The 25,729-nt window shown below is 37.5% G+C and overlaps 1 long non-coding RNA gene across 2 annotated transcripts; it reads right to left on the minus strand.

Moving 5' to 3' along the window:
• Positions 1-312: 312 nt before the first annotated feature.
• Positions 313-6,394, minus strand: LOC146438466 (uncharacterized). 2 transcript variants are annotated; one of them, XR_014852075.1, is made up of 3 exons: positions 6,290-6,394; positions 1,351-1,499; positions 313-1,078 (listed from the first exon to the last, which is right to left on the minus strand). It is a non-coding gene; the product is annotated as an uncharacterized LOC146438466 (long non-coding RNA). The 2 variants fall into 2 exon arrangements; XR_014852074.1 differs by having other exon boundaries at positions 6,184-6,394.
• Positions 6,395-25,729: the final 19,335 nt, after the last annotated feature.

The raw sequence follows: 25,729 nt of genomic DNA on the forward strand, positions 1-25,729 counted from the left end.
ATAGAATATTTTCTTTCTGGTTTTGGTTGTTTTTTAAAAATATTCATTTGGTGTCTTTTTATTTAATAATGTGTTATATGGTATTTCTAGATACTGTAAGGAGCAATATTTTATATTAGTATTAAGAATGAATAGAAAAGAAAGAATTGCTTGCACATTTTTATTTCTATGGTTTTTCCCACGTGTAAAATTAAACTCCACTGTTTTCAAAAAACCTTTTCTTAGAGCTGTAATGTTCAAGTAGCTAATAAACAAAAATTCCTCTTTAAATATTCATAAATTGAAATGTCATCTGTATGTGATTTTCTTCGCCTTTTAACATCAATATAAGAAAACGAAATTGCAGAGTTCTTCTGAAGTTAATTTTATAAAAATCAGGTAGCTCATCTACTGATACAATCCCACCTATACTATGACAATGTTACATTTAGAAATTAAAAATATGTGACATTCCATGTGTTTTGCTGTATTAAAAGATTGCTTATGCAGATTTTCTAATGAATACTACCATTGTAAGATTATAAGTCTATATGTTCTTATTCTCTCTTTAAAAATGCATTTGGTAATGTTACTGAGAAAATTTATACAAGTTTGGTTCTTAACACCAGGTGAACGTTCAAAACACTGTTAATGCTTGTTCCTGGAGCTGCTGACAATGAAATAGTAAACACCATAAACAGCAATTAATTTTTGCAGTTTGTGGATCTAGACTATTTACTGACTGGAACAAACTACTCAAGAACAAGGAATATCTTGGTGTTTGTCAATCTGAGAGCAGCCATTAACATGTCCTCTCCTGCAGGATGAAAATGAGGCAAACAATGGCTATATTAAGATGAGGGGAAGCCAGAGGCAAAATAACGCATCTTGTTAAGAAACAGAACATTATCTTCACCTCAGTGCTGTGTTGGCATGGTTACCTAGCTCCTAGGTTAGAGCTGACTTGTGCTTGGTGGGCTCAAGGACTGGACAGAAAGGGATAAGTGTTTCTACAAATCTCTGTTGAATGTGTCCTGTATCTTCGACTGTCAGTGAGGCTTCAGGGTTGGAGACCTTGACAATATTCAACAGACAGCTACTGGAGATATAGCTTGTTTTTTCTTAATCTCAGTCCTAAGAAGTCCCAGTTTTATATTCTATTGAAGTAATTAATCTGTGGCTTGCTGGGACATGTGCTATATCTCATTTACTGTAAATTAAAAAAAGGGGAAAAAAAAAAGGGGGTAGTGATGTAAGAAGAGACTTGGGAAGAAACTAATTGGGAATCCAAGCATCATAGATCAGCATTCACGGAAATTCTAATTTACCTTTTAAAACCAAAACCTACTCTTTTCACTGTTGTTCACTTACCTGTATTGATCAGCTCTTCTGGTTCCTTCTCATACCAGTTACAAATAGCAGGTATTATCTTCTGTTTGGAGGACAGTGGTCTCCTAGCTTGCTTGATTTTTCTAAACAGTGTGATTTAGGGGGGTATATTCTACTTTTACCCTAGTAACCTGAAAAATGTAGAGGCAGATTAATTCAGAAATAGTGTACAAGTTCTCAGTGATTTGGATACAAGCTCTGAGTTAAAGGCTTGGAAGGCTTTCACAGAACTTTTAAGTTTCACAGAATATCCTGAGTTGGAAGGGACACAGAAGGACCATAGTAGAAGCCAATTCAGAAAGAAGATTTCCTACTTTTACGGGGAAATTTTGCTTCCTAGCTATACCTTTCAATGTAACTTAGCATGGCACATTTGTCTGTTTATCTGTTTACCTCTGCAACAGAGCAGCAGTCATGTGCAGTGTGACTGTACAACGAATCCAGCTGGTCTGGAATGGTGTTGGATCTGTTGTGACTCCACAGGGCACATAAGCACTTGGTCACCAAGATCCATGGATGTGCTGGGGTCGTGGCACAGGAGTAACAGATTTTTGCTCAGTGTGTGTTAATTGTGTCAGATTTCCAGAGATAAGTATGGGAAATTAAAGCCTATATTCAGGATGGGGTTAGTTCTGCTCCAAGATTTTGTTGGAGAAGTTGGGGGTTGATAATGCTGCTAAGAAAATTTTGCACCTCATCCTTATTGAGAGATGGATATTTTTTATTTTTCTTCATTGCTGCCAAGTTTCTGGTCAGAAGTCCTGAATTAGCTTTAACTCAAATTAAAGTGTCAGTGACTCTACTGAGCTCATTACAGAAAGCACTTTAACTCTCTGTCAAAGCACCTGCATTGCTCTGTGAAGGGAGACAGATATTGATTTGCACATTCAGTAATTCCTCTGAGCTGTGTGGTAGCTATGGAGTGCTGTATGTTGCTATGGCCTCTCTTATTTTCTTTAATTAAAACATGATGCTGGCTGAGCAAATATTTTCAAATGTGTTCTGTTCTCTTGCATTTCTTCCTTGTGATGAATTTGCTATAGGATTCTTTTTCTTACAGCCTCTTGTTTCTGAAAAATCGTTGACATGTATGGCAGTAAGCCAGGCAGTGGTTCCTTTCTTGTTTCTTTTCTGTCTCTTTTGTCAATAGGCTCAAAATCAAATGCTCTCTTAGGTAGGCTAAGCCGTAGCTGTTTTCACTGGCTATATTTGCAGCTATTGCAAGGAAAGCAATGTGGCATTGAGCTTCCTTTATAAGTACTTTTCAGTAATTTGCAATTGTTCCTTGCTAAAAGATTCCTCCTATAGGAAAGCATATGTTATCTTCCTGACATTTAAGGACTTGCTCAACCATTTATTTCTTTAAACATAGTTAACCTTTTTTTCGGTGAACTTAATGGGAAAATTAGAAATCAATACTATCATTTTATTTAAACCTTTTAAAGTTCTTATCCTAACTAATGCAGTTAGCAACTTTTACTTAGTAGGGTTAATACAGCTAGCTGAGGTCAGAGTATTACAGGAAATACTGAACAAGTTATCACTATTCATATAAAACAATTCTAGATCATAGAATGGTATGGGTTGAAAGATCACCTAGGTCCAACAAAAAGATACAAACTAAAATGCAGCAATTGATCCCATAACTGAGATGACTTTCTTGATATGCTATACTTTTTTTTTTTGTGTAAATGCTAGTGAAATGCAAATTAAATTATTACCTTAATTTTGTTGTAGTGTATATGTGCAATATAGTCTTATTTTAAATTATGTAAATATAACACAAACATGCTCAGATCAGATAACATAGAAGTAAAATGAAGTATCCTTTGCCAAAGCATCTTTAGAAGTTCATTTTCCTTGTTGTTTTCCTTCAGTTCATAATAGTTTTATTCACACTTTTTACACAGTCTGTACATAATTGAGACACATTGCTCCCTAAATTCCAGATAAAAGTTTTTTTCCAAGTTCATTTTAAGTGTAGAATGAGGCTCTTGAGTGTCACTTCTGCAAGCCTTGTATGTATTTAAGTTCTTGAACTGATCACATTAAAATACTTGAGTGAATAAAGTTACTTCCGTAAGCATACCTAAAGAGATGGTACTGTAATCTGCAATCTCATTAGGCTATGTGGAAATTTATAGAAGAGTGGAATAATAGTCTTGTAATTATGATCTATAATTATTACAAAATTACATGTAGCTGTACCATTCTACCTCATCTGCCACCCTATAACCTGAGTTTTTTATAGGAGAGCAGAAGGCCTCCCACTGGCAGTCACTAATATTCCTACAAAAGCAGTTCATAGGGCAAAAGAGAAATTATTCCTACTGATTACTAAATAGATTAGAAGGTCTAATCATCTTCCAAGTGTATCAGTGAACAAAAAATGAAATAATTAGGGTCAAGGGATGGCCTGCTTCTGAGCAGCCATAATTTACAAAATGTTTGCATTCAGAGTTCTGATGAAGATTTATTATGATAATTTTGTCACTGCATAGATTACTTGCATTTTCCATCTATTCTCGATGATAATACAAGAAACAGATACCTTATAGTTGAATTCAGTGCAATGAAAATTCTTTTGTTTTAGCAGATTATCTTTGGGTCTTCATGGTGTAGAATGAAGGTTGTGTCTAGTCACAGTGTTATGCATCACAGACCTTCACAGAGCACAAAGATTTTAATTCAGTGAATTAACTTTTTTTTCTAAATGTCAGCTTTTGATGAGCAACCCAGGTTGGCAATTGCTATCTGTTCAAACTCTCACATCAATCAAGTCCAAAGCAGTTATTTTAATCAAAAGTAGAATATATTGTCCAAATGAACCAAAGCTATTTCCAGAAGTAGAAGTAGCAACACTAAGCACTTAGTGTACAATAAATTACTTTATATTACTTGATGGATAATGATTATAGACTTGGAGCAGTATGGTAACAGCAACTGCTAGCACTGTGGATTTTTCCCACAGTTCATCTATAATAGCTGTGTCAGTGTGAGAAAAATAAGAATTAAGATTCAAGAAATATCCATTCAATTTCACTCACTGTTTTACGTCTGGTTTTGTTTTGTGTTTTAAGATTTATTCCTTTACCATCAGTTTTCCAATTTCTCTTTTTCTCCTGTCAGAGTCATCTGCATTTTGAGGCATCAGAAACATTTTGGTGCACTTGACTGCCCACCAGGCTGAGATACATGCCAATTTACTGGCCTCTGTGAGCTCTGATAGCTGATAGTGATTGGATACAGACCTGCACAAGTCACAGTAACGGGTTTTGACAGGTTCTGTGAATTGTTAGTTTTTCTTAAGTTTTATTCTTGTCACTATTGCCTAAGGCACTGTGAGCAGAATGACAAAACAGGCAGTACAGCTCCATTAATGAGCTACCTGTGCTGTTCATACAGGAGAATGATCAGCCTTCTCTTATTCCCCCAGGACATCAAATTAAGGTTGGCAGTGCATGAATAACTGCTGCTGAGGCCTGATGTGTAAGCCTAGTCTGCAGTCCACTTAATTGCATCTATAAATGTAAGCTTATAAAATAACCTGCTTGCATCGGCTGAAGACATAGCCAGATCAATTTGGAACCACACAGGTACAAGAACAATGTTTAGTGTACCTAAATGTATTTTGTAGAACATGAATACACAACCCAACACCAAGCTAAGCAGAGTAGTTGCTATGCTGGAGGAAAGGGAACTTTACATGCTGGAGAAGTGGGCTCATGTGAAAAACTCATGAAGTTCAACAAGGCCAAGCTCAAGGGCCTACACCTTGGGTCAGTGCTATCCCCAATATAAGTGCAGGCTGAGTGATGAATGGATTGAGAGCAGCCCTGTGCAGAAGGTCTTGGGGAATACCAGTAGTTGAAAAGCTGGACATGTGCTGGCAATGTGCACCTGTGGCCCAGAGAGCCCAACTGCACCCTGGCTGCACCAAGAAATTGTGACCAGCAGGTCGAGGGAGGTGATTCTGACCTTCTGCTCTTGTGAGACCCCAGCTAGAGAGCTGTATCCAGCTTTTGGTCCACGAGTACAAGAAAGACATGGACCTGTTTAAGTGGGTCCAGAGGATGACTACAAAAATGATCGCAGTGCTGGAACAGCTCTCCTGTGGACAAAGGCTGAGAAAGCTGGAGTTTGTTCAGCCTGAGGAAGGGATCTTATTGCATCCTTTCTATCAATAAAATGGGCTTACAAGAAAGATGGAGCGAGACCTTACCAGGGCCTGTAATGAGAGACAAGGGCACCAGTCATAAACTAAAACAATAACTTCATTGCATTGGGCCCTCTGCTTTCATGTAACAAAAAATCATTTGTTCTAAGGAGCACATGGAGATAATACACTGCAGCAAGAGCAGTGGCATCTGTGGTTGCTCTGTCAGGCCTCCGTACAGGAGGTTGCTGGAAGTAACTGGGTAGAAGTCAGTATAGGTCCACATGCAGTCTACCTGAATTCCCTGATCTGACATCTGGGCTGACAAGCCATGACTAGCTATAACTCATTAGCTCTGAGTTACAAAGCTTAGTTAATATAATTAGACTGCATTCAGAAATGAGCTTTGAATCCTGTGCCATGGCATTGCATAAGACAGTAAATTCCATTAATGGATAAATCTAGATACAGAAATTGTGAACTTTCCACCCCTACTGTGTTTTGTAAAGAAACACAGAAAAAAATTAAGTCAGTCTCTGGCTGTATGAATCAAACTAGGTAACTTCCCCCCTAACTATTTGCTCATTGTAGAGCACAAGTGGAAGAACGAGGAAGAACACCAGCAGCAATGTGTTATATTCAGAGATATTCAAGTTTACCTTGAGTCAACTGTGTGTGTGTGTGTGTGAACCCCATGACTTAGCAGTAAACCCTATTTCTTCTGTTCTCCTCTTGATTGTTGCCAGACATGGTGGCTTCTCTAACCTGTGGTGAGTGAAGGCAACAGGGTATCTCAGACAGCACAAGTAGTCATCCTCTCAGTCCTGATGGAAATGCATTGCTTCATGTTGTCAGCAGTATCTTTGTAGCCTCCTGGTAGACCAAAAGGGCAAGAGAGTATTCACCATGCTGTTTTGTGAAGGAATATTCCTATCTGATTAGTTTAAGTGTTGGCTCCTAGACACATTCTGTTTTCTTTTACCATAGGTGGAAACAAATGTGTATTAAATGTTTTTGGTTGTTTAAAAGTGAAAGAAATAATAGCAACAACATATTTTAAAAAATTAAATAAAAGCATGATCTGTTAAAAGACTTATGGGAAGCTGTGGTGGTGGTGAAGCAATACAGTTGCAGTCAGTTTAGGTTTGGGGCTTTTTGCATGTTTTCCTTGCCTCTGGCAAGAGGCAGGTAAAGCCTGTCTCTGAGAAACCAGCTCACAGTAAATGTGATAGTAAAGTTCTGCAAATTTTGCAGAAATGGGAATGCAGGGGATGTCAAGAGATGTTATGGTCACTTATGGTATAATTAAATAAGTTTTTGAACAAAATTCACCTTCACCTGTGAAAGATTTTTTTTTTTTGTTGGACTAAGCAGTTGAGTTGGGGAGTCTTAGAGTTGTGTAAGAACCTACATCTTGGACACTGCCCAATAAATGTCATAATGGCACAGTAAGCAGGTTCTGTCTTAGTGATTATGATTGATGGGCATTGTCACTGTTGCCATGTGTGACTTGCTGAATCACAGACTTATAGAATTATTAAGGCATGGAAAAGACCTTCAGGATCATTGAGTCCAACCTTGGGAAGTGATCATACACAAAGAGCTCACTTAGCTTTGTAAAGATGCCAATGCAACAGTTGCAAATGCAATTGCTCATCTAATATTGATGTTTTCTGTTTATTTAATTTAAAATTATGTAAAAACAAACCTCAAAGATTTAAATAACAGATCTGCCACCATTACAGCTGTAGTGCCTTTTTTTGACAGGCAAACAGTAGGAGATTCACAACTATTTTTTGCCAGCTTCATCATTCTTTGACCTCCTGCAAACACATAGTGCTGCACATTTTCATGCCTCTGAAATTGACAAAGATGCTCTGTGTAGTGGCCAATCTGCTTACTTCCCTGCTGCCCCTGTAGAAAGCTTTTTCTTTGCTTTACATTGGTACTCTAGCACCAGGCAGTGGTGAATTAAAAATAAAAATAAAATCGATGAAATAAACAATGTGTGTAAATAAAAGGCAGTAAACTCACTTGACTGACTTTTGAATCACAGGAGTGAAATCTCATAGACTTTATGTCGCCCAGATATAACCTTATTCTGCTACTATGTTTGCTTATTTTTAGCCTAGCTACACCGATTATATATTGGCAGAAGCATTCACTACCTCTTGTGTGAAGTGTAATATCATTTTGTACCTGGGACTTACAATCTGGCTTTGTACTCAGATAAGTATAGCAGAAGTAATAGTGTCTGGTGTAACTTGCATGCTGAAGAGTTCTGGAAGCTTGTGTTATTAATCAGCCTTTTCCTTGTCTTGGCTTTCAATGAGGAGTATTTTTAGCTGCACACACGCAGAATGACTCCTTGACACCACAGTTCTAGAAAGTACAATTTAAAGTTTAAAGAATTTTTCTTGCATGCAGAATTGTAGAGTGCATTAGTTTTATTTTGCACTTATATTCATACACTAGTGGAAGACCTGCAAGTTCTCTGTTGAAGAATCAAGCATATAGATCCATCTTCTTTGCTGATTGTGGTAAAAGGGCTTCCCTAGTATGGGAATATTTAATGGGTAATTGTCATCCCATTTTTTTCATATATATTGAATAGTCACTGCATCTCATTTTCTTCTGTGGAAATTAGTATGAGAACAATATTGATGTATTTTGCATGGCATTTAGAACTGTTAGATCATGCTTCCTTAAGAATATTCTAGCTTGATTAAAGAAACAAACAAAACTCCCCACAACTTAAGTTACTTCTGTATATTTTATTTTCCTAAAATATCTCTGAATAATTTTTTAATAGCATTTCCTCAAAAATTACTAGTGCTCAGGAGAAAATTGCTTCTGTAAATCAGAGCGAACTGTAATATTTATCTGTTTCCCTCTCCTCACACCTTTATTTGAGAAATTAGGTATACCTGCAGCCTTCCAATTTGATGGGATTGCTAGATTAAATGTCTTTCATCTGATTACTAATTTTTATTTTTGGGATTTTGGTCATTAGATCACAGTTTAATTTCCGTTGACACTTAGGATCATAGATTCTAAATTGTATGTTGTAACTTCTATGCTTTCATTAAATAACTGTAGAAATAGAACTTATGGTCAGACAGAACCCATTAACTTAAAAAACAACATTTGGAGACTCTGCAGTCCTGTGAGGAAGATCCCCCTTCAGCTTTCCAATATCCTAATTTTGAAGGTGACCTTCACAGAGATTTAACCAGGGATTTAGTGAAAGAAAAACATGTACTTGCAAGGAAAATAGAAAACTGACTGAAAAGTGCAGCATGGCCCATCATCTGTAAGAAATATCCTGCTCTGCTTGTCGGAACTGTGCTCTGAGCACTTCTGCAAGAGTCTGATGAGACTTGACACATCTAATTCTGTTAGGAGCCTAGAATTTTAGTGTTTATTTTTGGGTTGTAAAATATTTTTGGTGTTCAAGAAAATATTTATGAAATCTAGTAAATAATTTGAAAAATTATGGTTATATGAACTGCTACAGAACTCTGTTAATTTAAACCAGCTAAAAGTCAGGACTTAAAGAGATCCAACATATTTATTGTACACTTGATTATTTTCTTGACTTTCATATGTCAAGTGAAACAGAAGTAATGTACAGAAAGAAATATACTGATAAAAAGATACCGCAAAAGTTCTAATACAGCAGAAAAATAACAGAAAAAGAATAATGGTGTTACCTGAAGGATTATGCTGTAGAAAAGTAGGAACCAATAAATGCAGAGGTGATAAGGACAGCAATTTAATTATGCATTTTACAGAAAGGGAGCTTTAGTTCTAAATATGAACTGCAGGCATTTAATTCTTTCAACTTCTAAATGACAGAAAACAATGCAAATCAAATTTGAGGCACATTTCATGGACTCCCTTGTGTCACATATCACATAATAAACTTTAAATATACTAAAAGCATCAAAGGCATAACATAACTGTTGAAGCAGCAAAGACTCAGAAGTTTGACTCTTTTCAATACTACCAATGGAAGGCCTGTCAATAATCTTTAAAAAGCTGAAGCTTCAGTGCAATTTTCAATATAAAAATTATAATAGGCAGGGATCTTTCAGGTGGTGGGGCTCTATTATTTTTTTTGTTAGTTTTTATCTTTTTTAGTTATAGGTATTTCTTCCCCTTGATGTGAAATTTTCTGTGTGCAAATTCTTATGTGGGTACTCAGGATTGCCAGATTCTTTACAGTTCTTTTGAGTCCTAATTTTAAAATATATTTTATTATCTGCAAGGTTTTTTAAAATACTGCTCACTCTCTTTCTCAGATCATTCATGCTTGCTGAAGATCAGATCCTGCAGATACTTTACTTACTGAAGCAACCATGAGACAGTCAAAAGGCTGTAAGATATTAAAGAATCGGTGGAAGAAAATGGAATGCAAAGGGGAATTTAGCACAAGACACTGGACCTATCTGTCTTTCTCATATCTGAAGTGGAACAAAGAAACTGAATAGAGAAAGCAGCTTCCTTTTCATTACCCTTTAGTGAATCTTCTATCTGTAAGATGAAAGAATGTGAGTAAGAAAGGCTTTCCTCAGCATCCCCAAAAAGCTGAGAAAAGGCTGATCATTAATAGTGGAGGTTCCTGCTGATAACATTTCTAAAATTCTTAGACATTTTTTCCCTCAGGCAATTTCAAGTTACCCCTCTGGTGATTTCTCACTATGAAGTGGCTGACACCCAGTTCTAGTGGCATTTGTATGGTGTATATGTTCTATTATCAGGCATGCATACGAGTATGTTGGTGCAACAGCTTTGTGTTTGCACACTAGTCCCAAGGTATGTCGAATTTTGATCATTAGCAATATTAGCTCTGGGCCCCTCATTACATGAAAAACACTGAAGTACTGGAGCATGTTCAGAGAAGAGAACAAAGCTGGGGAAAGATCTGGAGCACAAATCCTATGAGGAGTAGCTGAGGAAGCTGAGGGTGATCAGCCTGGAGTAAAGGAGGCTCAGGGGATATCTTACTGTTCTCTACAACTGCCTGAAAGGAGATTGTAGCAAGGTGGGAGTCAGTCTTTTCTCCCAGGTAATTAGCAATGGGAAATAGCTTCAAGTTGTGCCTGGGGAGGTTTAAATTGGACATTATGTAAATTCCTTCAGTGAAAGGGTTGGCAAACACTGGAACAGACTGCCCAGGGAAGTGGTTGAGCCACCAAACTTGGAGGTATTTAGAAGATGTGTAGATGTGCTTAGGGCTGTGGTACTTAAGTGTACCATTTAGTGGTGGACTTGGCAGTATTAGGTTTAGGGCTGGACTTGATGATCTTAAGTTTTTTTCCGACACAAATGATTCTATAATTCTGGGTATCAATTTATTTTTTCTCACTATCATTGGCTCTGTTATCTTTCCTCTTCCTCTACTACTTTAAAAATAGAAGTAATGCACAGAGAAAACACTGCTTTGCCATTTAATGAGACTAAAATTTAAAATGAGAATCATTTAAGCCGTGAAATAGATTTCTCAGACAGGAGAGTTTCAGCTCTGAATGAGAAAGTATCTACCAACTGTGTGTAGATACAAAAGACCTGCAGACAAGGCCTAATTTTGCCTTGAAGTTAGCCCGACTTCAAGTAGGAGGTTGAACTACTTGACTCCCCTGAGCTTTCCTCCAACATAACCTTTGTCTAGGTGGGTATGATGTGCAACATATTCTGAAGCTGCTTCATAAATGTCATTCAACATCCAGCAGGAGCTGATTTTGCTGCAACTGCCAGAAGAGTAAAATGTATTAAATATTCCAGCTTACAAACATAATGAAAAAAATACTGTGATTTTCACAATTAATAAAATGAGAATAATTTTGGGCCATAGCTGCCAGTTTCTTTATGTCAGTTCTCTATTCTATTTCAAAACCTAAAAAATTTCCTTTTATAGACTATGTGTGGATATTCATTAAAAAACAAGATAAAACATTACAGAGGGTGAAAGATTCTAAAGACATTCTGTATACCAGCATCCCCTTTATCCCACACCTCCTTTCATGTGCTACACTAAAGCGACAAAAAGCAAGACAGCCTGTAGGGGAATCTCAGTGTTTTCTTCTCCTTTCCTGATGTTTGTGCAGTCCACTGCTTCTCTACCACTTTAACAGTCCCTAGGAGCTATCATTAATGAAAGATGATTTACAACAATCCTTGTTTGTCCAAGTCTTGGTAAAGACTCAAACTGATTCCCAGTAGCCCATAAGTAATAACATAAGCACTGTCTCTGTTTCATTATTTAGCTGGTGCACAGGCACCAGGATGATGCTTCTGCAAATGGAGGATCCTTGGTGAACTGCAGGATGAAACACCTTGTGCTTCATCTTGAAGTTCACCAAGGTGAAGAGAAGACTGCCTGTAAATGAAAAATCTGAAAAGGTATTCTCTTTTTAACTAGTTTAAAGTAACACAGTTGTGGATTAAAGGGAAAAAACCCAAACATTTTTGCCAATATATAGTTTCCTTAGAGATAGTGTGCAAAAATAAGAACAGTAAATTCAGTCTTCCTATCTTCTTTTTGTGTTGCCTTGAATCTATTGCTTCTTTCAACAAAACTGTACAAAGTCCAGCCCACAATGAGTTCTAAAGGTACTCCAAGAAGGCCAAGGGTTGATCCCAAGTCTGACTCGGACCCTATGGAGAACACCACGGAAGTATCATTGCAGTAGACTTGCTACATTGTCAAGGAGCTGCTATCTGGCCTAAATAAAGCCTAAATTGTGCTTAAAAAAGAGACTCAGTTCAGCTTGACTCATGGGTTTGAGGGACTCGTATGTCCTCATCTTCCAGCATAATATAGTATGGTCGTTCTGCCCCTGGGGTAAATCAGAGCAGAATCAGTTTCTTAAAGTGTTCTATTTTTTTTTTTCACATTCCTTTTAGTAAAAATTTTTAGAAACCTTTTATCAGAAACAGCTAGAGCTTTTGTACAGGTGTATTGTGGTCAGGTAGTTACTGGCAACTGGGTCATAGCTGATCTTTTCTTTTTCCCCCATGAAGAAATGTGTAGCAAAGTTGAATGAGCAATAAATAGAAAAAATGATTTATTTTCATTGTAGATAAAGCTCTCACCATAAAATAGGAACTTTGATGTATTTGTATAAGAAAAGTTTGAAAAGAATGTTTGAATCATTCATCATGAAGCATTCTAAAGCTAAAAGGTCAAAAGTTTCTCACATCTGTCAGAAAACAGTCTCCAAAGCCAAAAGACTGCCAGAAACAGGCTCAGTCCAGCTTGATTTTGACCACTGGGAAGTGCTGAAAATGAGCAAAATAAAGTAAAAGAAAACAGTCTTCAAAATTAAAGGGAAAAGTTATTTTCAGTTGGACATTACTTTACAATCAGTTGCTAAATTGTGACTCCCCCAAAATATTTATACAACCCTGAAAAAATATTAATCCTAGTAAGTCTTAAAAGCAGATAGAAGTAAAATATTTCTGCAAGTCTGTGTTGCCTTTTCTGTGTGCTTCATGAGATGAAAAAGTGATATTAATAAACAAAGGAGTCAAATGGCTGTTGGGTGACTCATGGAGACAATTCAATGTATCTTTCTGTATTACAACTTAAAATATGAGAAAAAGTGAAGGAAAGTTTTACATAGCAAGAAAGATAATCAAAGCTTGCTAGAGTATCTGGGGAAATTATGGCATCTGGAAACAGAAGATCTTTAAGTGATATTGCTGAACCCAGGAACATTCTTGTGAATTATTACAACTTGGTTAAATTATTATTTTCCTGCAAGAAAAACCTTGTTGCAGAAAGCACTAGCAATCTCAAATCCAAGTATTTCTTACTTTGTTTTCTGTTAAGGAAACGAGTTTTGATCAGACTGCTTGGAATTCTATAATTTCTCTGTTATGTAGTAAACAGAAGCCTTTCTGAAATCTTGCTCAAGTATTCTAAGTAATACCTAAATGTGACCTACCTATACTTACAAATGTTTCTACTTTTATGATTCTATTTTTCAAATATATCAAATAAGCAATGTTTCCATTTCAAAGTGATTGTATAAATATTATGATGTATGTGTATGTAAGTATATACATACACTACATACACTTCAGAATATTACCTCTTCTTTTTCCACATTATCACTAATATATTAGATTAGCACATTATTGTATTTGGTCTTATATTTATTTTCCTATTTTAGTCTATTTCTACTTTTGAAACCTATTTCCAATCTTATTTGGATTCCTTCTCATTTGTTCATGTTTTTCTTATTTCACTCTCAACTTCTGCGTCTCTTTTTCATTTTTCCTACAATGATAAATACTGATATGGGGAAGAGATTCAGCTCTGCCCTCCTAGGTCACTTTACAATCCTCCAGGGATTTGTCATGCTGTCTCTATCTTTGAAATCCATTTGAAAATCTTTCATGAGTGATCTTGAGTTTTGTGCAAACTTTCATTTCCAGTAGGGTTTTTGCTTATCACTTTATGCATGCACTATATGCGTGTAAAAATATAGCTATGTATTATTTTAGTCTGCTTCTCCATTTCCTTAGGCTTTTTTTCTGTTTCTACTACTTGTTCTAGTAATGACAAATGATGACATTACCTACATCAGCCCCTGCCTTCTCTGTGCTGTACCTTTAAGATTCCTAATTATATATCACAGAGTGATGACCTTTACTTTGGCTGCAAAAATTCTATGTAAATAAGCAGCCTTTCACTACATCTGCAAACTGCAGGATTAGACCTAAATCCTGTATCATCCTGCACTTGAATGTTTGGAGACCCCTGACTTGCTCCTGTGCTGGGCCCTAGGATGTGAATTAGATATTAGGCAGGATATTTTCTCTAGGTTTCTGGAACAAGTGGCAAATTCAAAAGAATATATTAAAATTCCCTAACAGAACCCAGTGCTTACTCACTCAGAGGTGTTACATCCCACAGAATCAGTGCCTCATCTATTCACCTGAGTCCCTTTCATTCCCTCAGGTTCTGGGTGTGTCTTGGTCTCCCAAATGTGTCATCCTTCTGTGCCTTAGACTGTGCTTTGTGGGAGGTACTTTTAAGACTGAATCATCATCTTCTCAGAAAATCTTTTGCTGTCTAAAGTTTTTTTCAATCTAAAGCTCTAAGATTTAGAATATCATCCATATATAGACTTTTTGAGCAGCAATCACTATTTCCACCATTATCACCTTTACTCAATTTCTTATCTTCGGCTACTGTTGTGTTTCCTCATATGCTTTTTCGATAGCCTCAGGCAGGCTGAGATATGAGTCCTAAAAATGTTCTTGACTGTATAGGGAAGAAGAGCTTTACATGCCTGGATCTTGGCAGCAGTGCCTCTGAGTAAATGTGATGATATGGCTTGAATATGTTTTTCATAGAAAGTGCAGAGCCTCTCAGAATGCTCTAAATAGAAACAGAGCTACAGAATAATTAGGAAATGGCTATTATGCCTCAAATTGTGTGTGTATCTGGTGAGTAAGGATTACAGAGAGCAGGGAGCACTCTAATTTATTTGTTGTGCATATTCTTGCAAATGCAAAGTATTTTCAGATATTCCAGGTGATGTTGAATTCTGGCTAGCAAGAGATAACTGTGTAATTCTCTTGCTGCTAGCGCTATTTTTTTCTACCATCTGGAACTTGACCTTATGAAACAAATAAAACTTTAGTATGTGCTTAAGGGCTTTTTATTTTTTTAATTTTTATTTAAGCTTAACCCAATTATATGCTCTTCCTTGAAGGGGATAAGGATATTCAATGTCATGTTTTTGTGTTGGTGTAGCAACTGTGGAGAAAAACAGAAATGCTTTTGAGTTTAATTTTATTTATTAATGAAAATTCTGCAGAATTTTCAATGTATGTGTTTCTGACATAAACCAAGAAACAATTTTTACCAGTGGGAAGAATTCTGTCCTTAAAACCTTAAAAACTCTCAAGTTGGCAGTAAAAGCAACATTAATACTGTGAATAACTTTAATTGTAGGAATAAGATCACTGCAAATGGATCCTTATCCCTAAATCCATTTTTCTGTTTTCAAAAACTGGGCCTCATTTGGTATTCTGATGTATCAGTACCAATTTTTATTTTATTTTATTGCCTTCTCTGAATTTTTAGAGAAAAGTATCCCAGTCATATGCTTTCAGTCAGATAGCCCTGCCTGTAGCACATTTACCCTCTGTCTTGAATTTTGTAGACTGAAAGCACATATTTGTTCTTTGGCTAAGAAGCAGGTATTGTTACCATTTTGAATCCCACAGCCAGGATATGAAGCAGGCACTGAAAGGTTACAACTGATAGCTGACATACATACTGATTATTGTTTAGCAAAAAATTTTTATTCGAAGCATTTTTTAATAAACGCAAGTGAACACTTCAGTAATTTGAGAAAGATCTACAGAATATTTAGAGACTATCAGAGCTAGTATACTATCACAATGCCATCTGTAAGTGTAATGATTTGTAAGGAGCTTCAGTGAAAATAGCAATGCACTTTTTGATAGTAATAGCAAACAAAAATAACAATTTCTAGGAACCAGAGTTTAATAAAAGTAAAGAGACTGTCAGAATATACACCCTTGCTACTCTAAACCGATGGCTTTTGCAGAAAGACATAGACACAAATTACACATGACAAAAATATTTAATCCATTGACAGCACAAAAATTGCTCATCCCCTGACTTATAGAGTATTCAGACTCCCCAAATTAGTTCATGCTTTGTCTGATACCATTGCATACTAACTAGCAGATATTGCTTGCTTCCAGTTTATTATTCTTCCCTTGTAGTTTCTCTCCAAAAAAAATAATTAAAAGAAGAAAGATTTTTGTCTTGCAGATGGGTCAAAATAGCAAGAAAAAACAGTGATATTCTTATACTAATTTTTCTGAATAGCTGAAGTAAGCTTACAGTAATTTCTGTCATATAACAAAAGCTTCTGAGTCCATGTTCCTTAATTCTTAAGATTATTTTAAATATTTCAGGGCTCTTTGTCATATGTAGTAGAAACCAATCCTACAGAGCAGTGCTGGAAATGATTAATCCATATCTATTAGTGTTTTTGTCTTTTGACATTATCTGAAAATTTTGATAACATGATTTAGTTGCAGAGATTTCTAAATAGCAGTTGATACATTGATAGACAACACAGAAGAATCAATCAGGAATTAAAAAAAAAAACAACCCCAAACCTAAACCAAGAAGCTGTAGCTATTTGACAATAGTAGAAAATATTACATAATAAAAGTAAATTAAGACAAAAGTTTGGTAGCTTAGATATTTTGAATTCGAAACTAGTCCATAATGTGGCATGAGTCTAAACAGCCTGAATGCTTTGGAGCAGAACAGAATTAAAAGACAAAACCTCCATGCCACCAACAATAAACAAATCCTGCATCAAATAGTCTTTCAGTCCTCAGACAATGGAATTTAAGGTTACAGACCTAGTTTTACATCCCGTTGCTCTTCCATCTAAAGTGTAGAGAGGGGAGTGTGCTTAAGAACATGTGCAGCAGGTAAGCCCAGTCCAGTGCCACTTGGGCAAACACGACTGGCTTGAGTGTAGGATAACTGCAGTGTAACTGGCAGGGTAAAAAGTGGCTCATCCCCCTGACTCACTACTTGTGAAGCTGCATTTAAAGTACAATTTTGGATTCCCAGTGTGAGGAAGATGTTAATGTAGTGGAGCAAAGCTAACAGATGGCACTGAAATGAATGGAGTGTATAATGTGCAAGAGAGATAGGTTTGTTCAGTCATAAGAAAGCTAAGCAGCGATGCTACTGCTGTTATCAGCTGCCTAATGGAAAGCTATAGAGAAGATGAAGCTGGACCCTTCTTGTGCACTCTAAATAGAAATAAGAGTGCAACAATGTGCAACAACAGAAAACCTAATTAAATATCAAATATATTTTTTACCATGAGAGCGATCTAAAGCAGGAATATGTTTCCCAGAGAGGCTCCACAGAGAGCCTCCTTCCTTGGAGATATTTAAAATTTAAATGGGTAAATATCTGATCAAACCAGAACTGATCTGAATCAAAGACTGGAGTAAATGCTCCTCAGAGATCCCTTCTGGGAACTCTCTGTCATTATGTAAACAGACTTATTACAACTGTTGTTTAAGAAAAAGATGCAATAGCTTCTTTGACAAGATAACATTTGTGAATGTTTCTGAATAGTGCTAAGCAGATGCTGCCTAAAATGAGTAGGGAAAAATCATCACAAGTGCAGATCCCTTCTCTGAAAACCACTGGAATTGCACATTTTAGATATTGTAGGGTTTTTTCTCTGCACATACTCACAGAATCGTAGAATATCCTGAGTTGGAAAGGACTGACAAGGATCACCAAGTCCAAATCCTGGCCCTGCACAGGACAGCTTCAAGAATCACATCATGTGCTTGAGAGCATTATCCAAATACTTGTAGTTTGGCAGGTTTGGTGCCGTGACTGCATCCCTGTGGAGCATGTTCCAGCATCCAACCAACCTTTGTGCGAGAAACCTTTTCCTAACATCCAGCCTAAAGCTTCGCTCATGCAGATTCATGCTGCTCCCTTGGTTCCTGTCACTGATCACCAGGGAGAAGAGATCAGTGCCTGCCCCTCTGCTACCCCTTGCGAGGAAGCTGTAGACTGCAATGAAGCATCCCCTCCCCCTTCTCCGGGTTGAACAAATCATGCAACCTTCTCATGCTTTGACACCCAAAACTGCACGCAGCACTCGAGGTGAGGCTGCCCCAGAGCAGAGCAGAGCAGAGCAGAGCAGAGCGACAATCCCCTCCCTTGCCTGGCTGGCAATGCTGTGCCTGATGCTCCCCAGGACGTTGTTGGCCCTCCCAGTTGCCAGGGCACTGCTGACTCATATTCAACTTTCCACAGCTAACTGCAGGGCTGTTCTCCATACTCCCATTCCACAGTTTGTATGTACAATATACAGAATCCAGCATTTGCCTTTGTTAAACTTTGTATGGTTGGTTATTGCCCACCCCTCTGATTTGTCAGGATCTTTCTGCAGGGTCTCTCTGCTTGGAGAGAGTCAACAGCTCTGCCCAAACACCTGTCATAAGCAAACTTTGTATGCCTTTTGGTCCATCATACAAGTAATTTATGAAGACATTGAAGAATACTGGCCCTAAATTGGAGGCTGGTGAAACCCCTCTGGTGATCAGTCAGCAGCCTAATGCAACCCCATTTACTAAAACCTCTTGTGCCAGACCTGTAAGCCAGTTGCTCACCCATTGCATGCTGTATTTTTCCAGCTGTATGCTGGACATTTTATCCAGAAGAATACTGTAAGATACAGTGTCAAAAGCTTTACTGAAATATAAGCAGATTACTAGCTTCCCTTTATCAGCTTGTTGGGAAAGGAAATTGATTATGCCAGACTCTGCTCTCATGAAGTTGTGTTGGGTGTGACCAATGACTGCATTGTCCTTCAGGTGTTTTTCAAGAACTCCTAGAATTCTCAGTAATTTTGCCAGGCCCTGAAGTGAGACAGACAGGCCTGTAGTTTCCAGAAACATTCTTCTTGACCTTCTTGTATATTGGGACAAGGTGTGGCAGCTTCCAGTTGACAGGGTCCTCTTCACATTCCCAAGACCATTCAAAATCATAAAGGTATCATGATGATGTCAGCCAGCTACTCAAACATTTATGTAGTCATATAATCTCAGTGAGACAACCAACAATTCTGACGATGCAAGTGATTGCCCTGGCATATGAGTCATGCTAGTTTTAGTAGTGCAGATTTTTCTTCGAGGGGAATCAGGACTACCTCAGAAGTTAGGGTTGTAAATGATTGCACTGATTATTGATTAAATGGGAAACTGCATAATTGCTTCACCACAGAACATGATTAATTTGATGTTAGTGGTTGAATACTGTTACAGGAATATAAAAATATGCATTTAATATAAGGGTTGATTAATGTTGGAAATCTTTTGGGTTGATTAATGTTGGAAATTTTTTGCTGCACTGAATATATATACACATGCGTGCACACACACATAATTGTAAATACAGTGATTTTTTAAAATCCATCATACATATATATATTTATAAGGAGGCCTTTAAAATTAAAACATAAAAAGGAAGCAAGCAAGATGTGGAAGCAGGGATATATGACCTGGGAGGAACATGGAGACCTTGTCCAAGCATGCATGGGGGCAGGGTTAGGAAAGCCAAAGCCATATGGACTTGAACCTGGCAAGGGACAGTAATGGCAGCAAGAAGGGCTTCTACAGGTTTATCTGCAGCAAAATGAGTATCAGGGAATATGTGGGCCCACTGCTGAATGTATCTGAGGGCATGGTGACAAGGGATATGGTCAGGGCTGAGGTACTCAATGTCTTCTTTGCCTTTGGGAATCCCACATCCCTGAGATTGGTGGTAAAGTCTGGAGCAAGACAGACTTACCCTCAGTGGAAGGGGACCAGGCTAGAGAATATCTAAACACATTGAGTGTATTGAAGTCTGAGTGACTTACCAGTCTAGAGGGAGCTCTACAATATCGAGAGGCTGTGCTTGGTTAGATGTAGGAGGTTGCAGTAACTGGGAGAGGTTTTTGAGGGTGGGACAAGAGCAAATATCATCCTTCTATGACGAAATGACTGGATTGGTGGATGGAATGTAGCATTGTTTTCTGACCTTAGCAAGGCTTTCTGATACATTACATCCTCATAAGACAAACAGAAGGGCTATGAACTAAATATGCAGACACTGAAGTAGATTGAAAAGTGGCTTTATGTCAGGGTTTAAGGGATCACTGGATGAAATCCAGTTGAAGACTAGTCACTTGTGGTACCCAAGGATTATAGTGGGTCTTATACTTTGTTAATTTTTTGGATGGTGGATCAGAGTGCACCCTCAACAAGTTTGGAAGCGATACAAAACTGGGAAGAGTAGTTGATAGACCAGATGTCTGTCATTCAGATAGACTGCAATAGGTTGGAAAAATGGGCCAATAGTAATGTCCTGAAGTTCAACAAAAGGAGATACCAGGTCCTGCACTGGGGGAGGAATAACCTCAGGCAGTAATACACATTGGGGACCAATTGGATGGAAAGCACCTTTTCAGAAAAGGATCTGGGAATCCTGGTCAATAAACAATGTGAATCAGAGATGTGTTCCAGTGGTAAAAGCAGTCAACAACCTCCTGGACTACATTAGGAAGAGCATTGCCAGCAGGTTGAGGGAGATTATCCTTATTGTCTGTAATGATGACCAAAGAGAAGTAAAGAATGCCATGAAAAAACCCATTGCCTAAGGATGTGGTTGCTTGCTTAAGAGGCAACTTTTACAGCGCAGACATTTGTAAATTTTTATATGAAATGCTAATAGTAGATCTTGTTCTGTTTCATGAGTATCTGGGTTTAGGCAATTTAGAAATTTTAGGCATCTGGCTGCTCATGTTTAGACACTGGAGTAAAGGTGCTGTGCTCAGAATCCTAAGATAATGCTTTAGGCTGTACAGTAAGTGATCCTAAAAGCACTCTGAGTGAGAGGACCACTAGATTTGGATAAAGGGGAAATACAGAAGAGCAGGATGTCACTGATATTTCATTACTTTACCTTAGGTCCCTGCTTGCAGCCCTGAATCAAGCCCATGGAAAAACTGCAGTATGGCACCTATCCAGTTCAGCTTTCAGGACTTTATTAGAAGCTACTGCTGTCTGGAAACGCTCACAGTACTTGCTTTTTATACAACAGCCCTAAGGCTAAAGCACTTTCCTCAGATTTGAGAAATTTTGTTTTAGCCACCTCAGTCTATCTTATGTCATAAAAATATTGGATAAACTAAAATAAAAATATGAACAAGCTTTAAAGGCAAATTAAAAAATAATCAGAATCTGTAAATTTTGTCTTCATTTTTGTCACCCTTGAAGTGATTTTGAGGTCTCCCATAGAATGAACAATAATTTAAGTAATGCATTGCTCCTCATTCTTGTCCCTATCTTAAATGAGCATCACCTTTCAAAAAAAGTCTCATTTTTTGATGGACAAGCACCTATTATATCTCTAATTATTATAGCTGTTAATATTTGGCAATTCAGTTGACACTGCATGCATGCTGATGTATCCTTAAAGGCCTTAGACAACTTGTTGCACATACCAAATATGTTATTAAACTCTGCTCTTTTAGTTATAAATTAGCAATTATATAATTATTGCATGATGATGAATAATAATAATAGTAATGCCCCCATCAAATAAACGGACTGAACTTTCATGGATAAAACACATGGATCAATAATGATTTTCTGCATTTACTTTGATTATAATAAATCTCTTGACAGTCAACAAGTCTGAATTGACTGTTGGCATTTTTTTGTGATATAAAGGATATGGATAATTATGTATGTGTTTTCTTGGTTCCCAGCTGTCTCAGAATTAAATGACTCTCTGAAAACTTATCTGGAAGGAAGATGACTGTATTTATTTTTGTTACTATGTCTTCTATAATATTTGATTCAAATATTTAGAAAACGGCTCTCCTGATTTTTACCTGGCTCTTAAGAGTGGCAGAGATAGCTCTTAATCAGTACTTTAGTTTCCATGTGACTCCATTGATTCTTACCTGCTTCTTTTTGCCTATCAGCTTCAGGAATGTTGTAAGTTTCCCCACTGTATTTCAGTCTTCAAAGAAATAACTAAAGTGTAAACACAACGAATCACATATATTTGGCCTGATTTTATATAGTTTTCAGAGTATTGTATTTGCCCAGAGCATTTACAAGCTTCAGCAGTGGTTACAGCAGATAGCCCAGTACTTAGGGAATCAGTCAAGTTCAGGAATTTCTTTAGCTGAGGACCACACAATTCACAGTAATGATTTATTATTTTTTTCATAAATTTCTGAAAACTTCTCTTTTGACTCTTTTATCTTTGGATACTGATACTGGGAAACACCAGGTGACTTTGCAAGAGATAGTCTAGCAGTATTGGCTACAAAAAATGGATAGGCAGTAATATCTCAGAAGACCTTTGAGTATGTAATACAACACAGAATTTTCATTCTGCTTCTGAGGTTACTTTAGTATACAGTCTAAGATAACTTACAATTCTAGATATCTTTCATAATGTTTCAGTATATAAAACTACAAATAGCTTCTATAACTTTAGCCCATGCATTTAGGCGATTACAGCAGAATAAATCCTAGTAACTTAAATTGTCTTACTGTTATCCCAGAATTTTATTTGTAAGAATGAAGCAAAATGATGAGATTTAATAGTAAAAGGAAAACAGTGCATGCTATTGTGTCCCCAGGTGGAAAATGTTTCAGGAACTGAAAGTTACCTCTGCAAAGTTAAGGACAAATTTTTTTCAGAATGTAAGATTCAGGTCTTATTGGACAGCATCAGTCTAGAAATGGTAAAGTTATTAAGAGCATAACTGCACACCCCAGCATTTTTTTCACTTTTTTTTTTTTTCAGACATCATTCTGTCATGAAGATTTTTATTTTACAAATTTAAATCATGCAAATGGTAACTTCAAAGGTCAGCTTTAATCCATAGTGAGTAAGACTTTCTAGAAGGTATTTAAAAATTTCTGATAAAAATATTTGTCTTTTGTGATTTGTGACAATGTGATCCTACTATAAACAAACCATTAATCTAAGAGGGTTTCAAAATCTAAAGATAAAGCATTATTTAAAGCATGACACAGTTTGCAGCTGGGGCTTTGCCAGTGTCAGTAGAAAAAAATGCTATAGGATTCAGAAACATGCAATTTAGAGTCAAATATTGTTGTTTGTCATTATAGAGCATGAATATTCTCTTTTAAATATGAGAAGGAAGCAACCCAACAAGTGATGCAGAGGTGATCCCTCTCCACCTCCCACCAGCAGACCAATTTACTGCCAATCACATAAGGAGATAAAAACCCTTCAGGTGATACCCTCACTGTGCTCCTGGGTCCTGACAGAGCTGAGCACTAAACAGCTTTGTGCTTGCAAGGTGGTGGAGATTCTGGGCTTTCCCACCAGCAAAACAACAAGAACTGACAGGAATTTCATATTGAATATAAAATGCCTATGGGGATGTCTTGTGGTTGTTAGTTCTGTGATGGTATTGCAGTCCGCAGGCCTTACTGGAGAGCATCTCTGCCCAGCCCGGTTCAGCACCTCAGTGCACCAAACCCTCTGTCCCAGGGCTGGTCACTGTGCTCTCACCGGCTGGGGAGCCAAAGGCTAGCTCTGGTTTCATCTGTTCTTCGCAACCGGCGATGGTAAAGGAGGCGAGGAGGGTCTATGCATAGTGACCACAGAAAATGTTTATTCACATGATCACCAGAGGCAAAAGACCTCCCAGGGGCAGAGACACTGAAGTGCAAAGACATCCCTGGTGCAAAGACCTCATGGATGCAAAGACATACACATGCATAGACAACATCATGGTGAAGGGTCAGGGGTTTTCTATAGAGACAGGGGCTGGGGACAGCACACAGGCCCAGTGATCTCTGGGCACAGGGGCAGTACATGGGTGGAGTTAGGGTACAGAAACCAATAGGGAAAACCCGAGGGAGCTGCCAGGGCCAGGGGCGGGAAAGGCAGCACAATATGAGAAAGGTACATGTATAAGGAAGAAAAGGGTGGGGAAATACAGCTTGGATCACAACACACTCCCATGAAATGAAAACTGTCAGTCTGACCAGGTGAATGTGAGCACTTACTGTTTCAAAAACAAGCTGTTTTGTAATGCCACATCTGCTTAGCTAAATTTCTACATATAAAATAAAAAATAAATTTAACTTACTAGTTGCCTGTGATTGTCTAGTTTGGAAACTCTAGTGGCTGCGGTGTGGTGCAGAATATCACTGGACCCAGTGGAAAGGACAGTCAGAAACCTCCGAGATCTTGCCTTGGAGAATGTGACAGAAAATTGACCCACAATGGCTGAAAAGAAGTATATCTACTTCAACAAAAACATTGTTACTGCCAAAGTATTTGTTTAATTTTTTAAAAAAATATATCACATGCATATACTTAATAATGCCCTAATGGAATTGTACAAGAATTCTTAAAACACAACATCCACCCACCCCAACCCCAAATAAAAGTAGTAAATATAGAAGAATGGTAAAAGATGTTTGGGACATTTATGTTTCCTGCATGACAACATAGTAAAAAAATTATTTCAATGGGCTTTACTAAAGCATATAGGGAAACAAGGTGTTTGTCTGTTCACCTATGCTGTGTGTTAGCCCCAACCAGTAGGTAGGTGTTCGCAGTGCCATTTGCTTCTCCCTACCCTCCCTTCCCAGGAGGACAGTGGACAGGATAGGAATGGGAAAAGGGAGAAAACCTGTGGGTTGAGATAAAGGCAGTTTAAGCAAGTGAAGGAAAGGGTGGAAAAACCTTTGCAAAGGGTAATGCAAAGGCAGCGACTCACCACCTCCTATAAATGGAGCAATGCCCTGGCAGTCTGTGAGCAGTGACCAATTTGGAAGCCCTCCTCCCTTTTCCTCTACTCAAATTTTTATTATTGAGCATGATGTTCCATGGTATGGAATATCCCTTTGGCCAAATCAGATAAGCTGTCCCAGCTGTGTCTCCTTTCAACTTCTTACCTATCTCAACCTATTTATGAAGATTTTCACATATGCAAATCTGATACTCTGGAGCTGTTATTACATTTATTCTGCTCTCTTTCTTAAGCTAAATGCAATTTATTTAAAATATGCTGGACTTCTTTCTCTCAAATATGACAGCAGAGATGTGACAATATGCTCTGAAAGGGTGGATTGAACTCTGCTTGCACTAGGGCATCTCTGCAATTTAATCTTTTGTCTTGGTCAGTAGTATCTTTTTTTTTTCTGTTCTCAGAAAACATATTTTGACCTTTTATATCTGTCAACAATTTTGTTTATAGCTTTTTGAGTGATGGGTTCTGAAGGAATTTTTTTGTTTTCTGTCTCTTTCTTGAGGCCTCGACGAAAGTAACCAATCTGTTTCCTGAGATTTTTATTCTTCTGACTATTTAAGGAAAAATGTTCTTGTTCTTTTTTAAAATATATATTTTAAGTCTCCTTATGCACGTTACTACATTATGCATACTTATTATTACATGACTTTCATGATAATTCCATTTTATCAGCATTGATACCTAATGCTCAGATAGCAAAGCACCACAAAGATCTCAGTAGCTTAGGACCATGGTCAGAACAAACTCAGAGCAGGTGGTGGGTGCTCATGGTGCAGATCTGTAACAATTCTAAGTA

Source organism: Lichenostomus cassidix, chromosome 4, assembly GCF_008360975.1.
Source record: "Lichenostomus cassidix isolate B80296 chromosome 4, HeHo_3.0, whole genome shotgun sequence".
NCBI classification, from domain to species: domain Eukaryota; kingdom Metazoa; phylum Chordata; class Aves; order Passeriformes; family Meliphagidae; genus Lichenostomus; species Lichenostomus cassidix.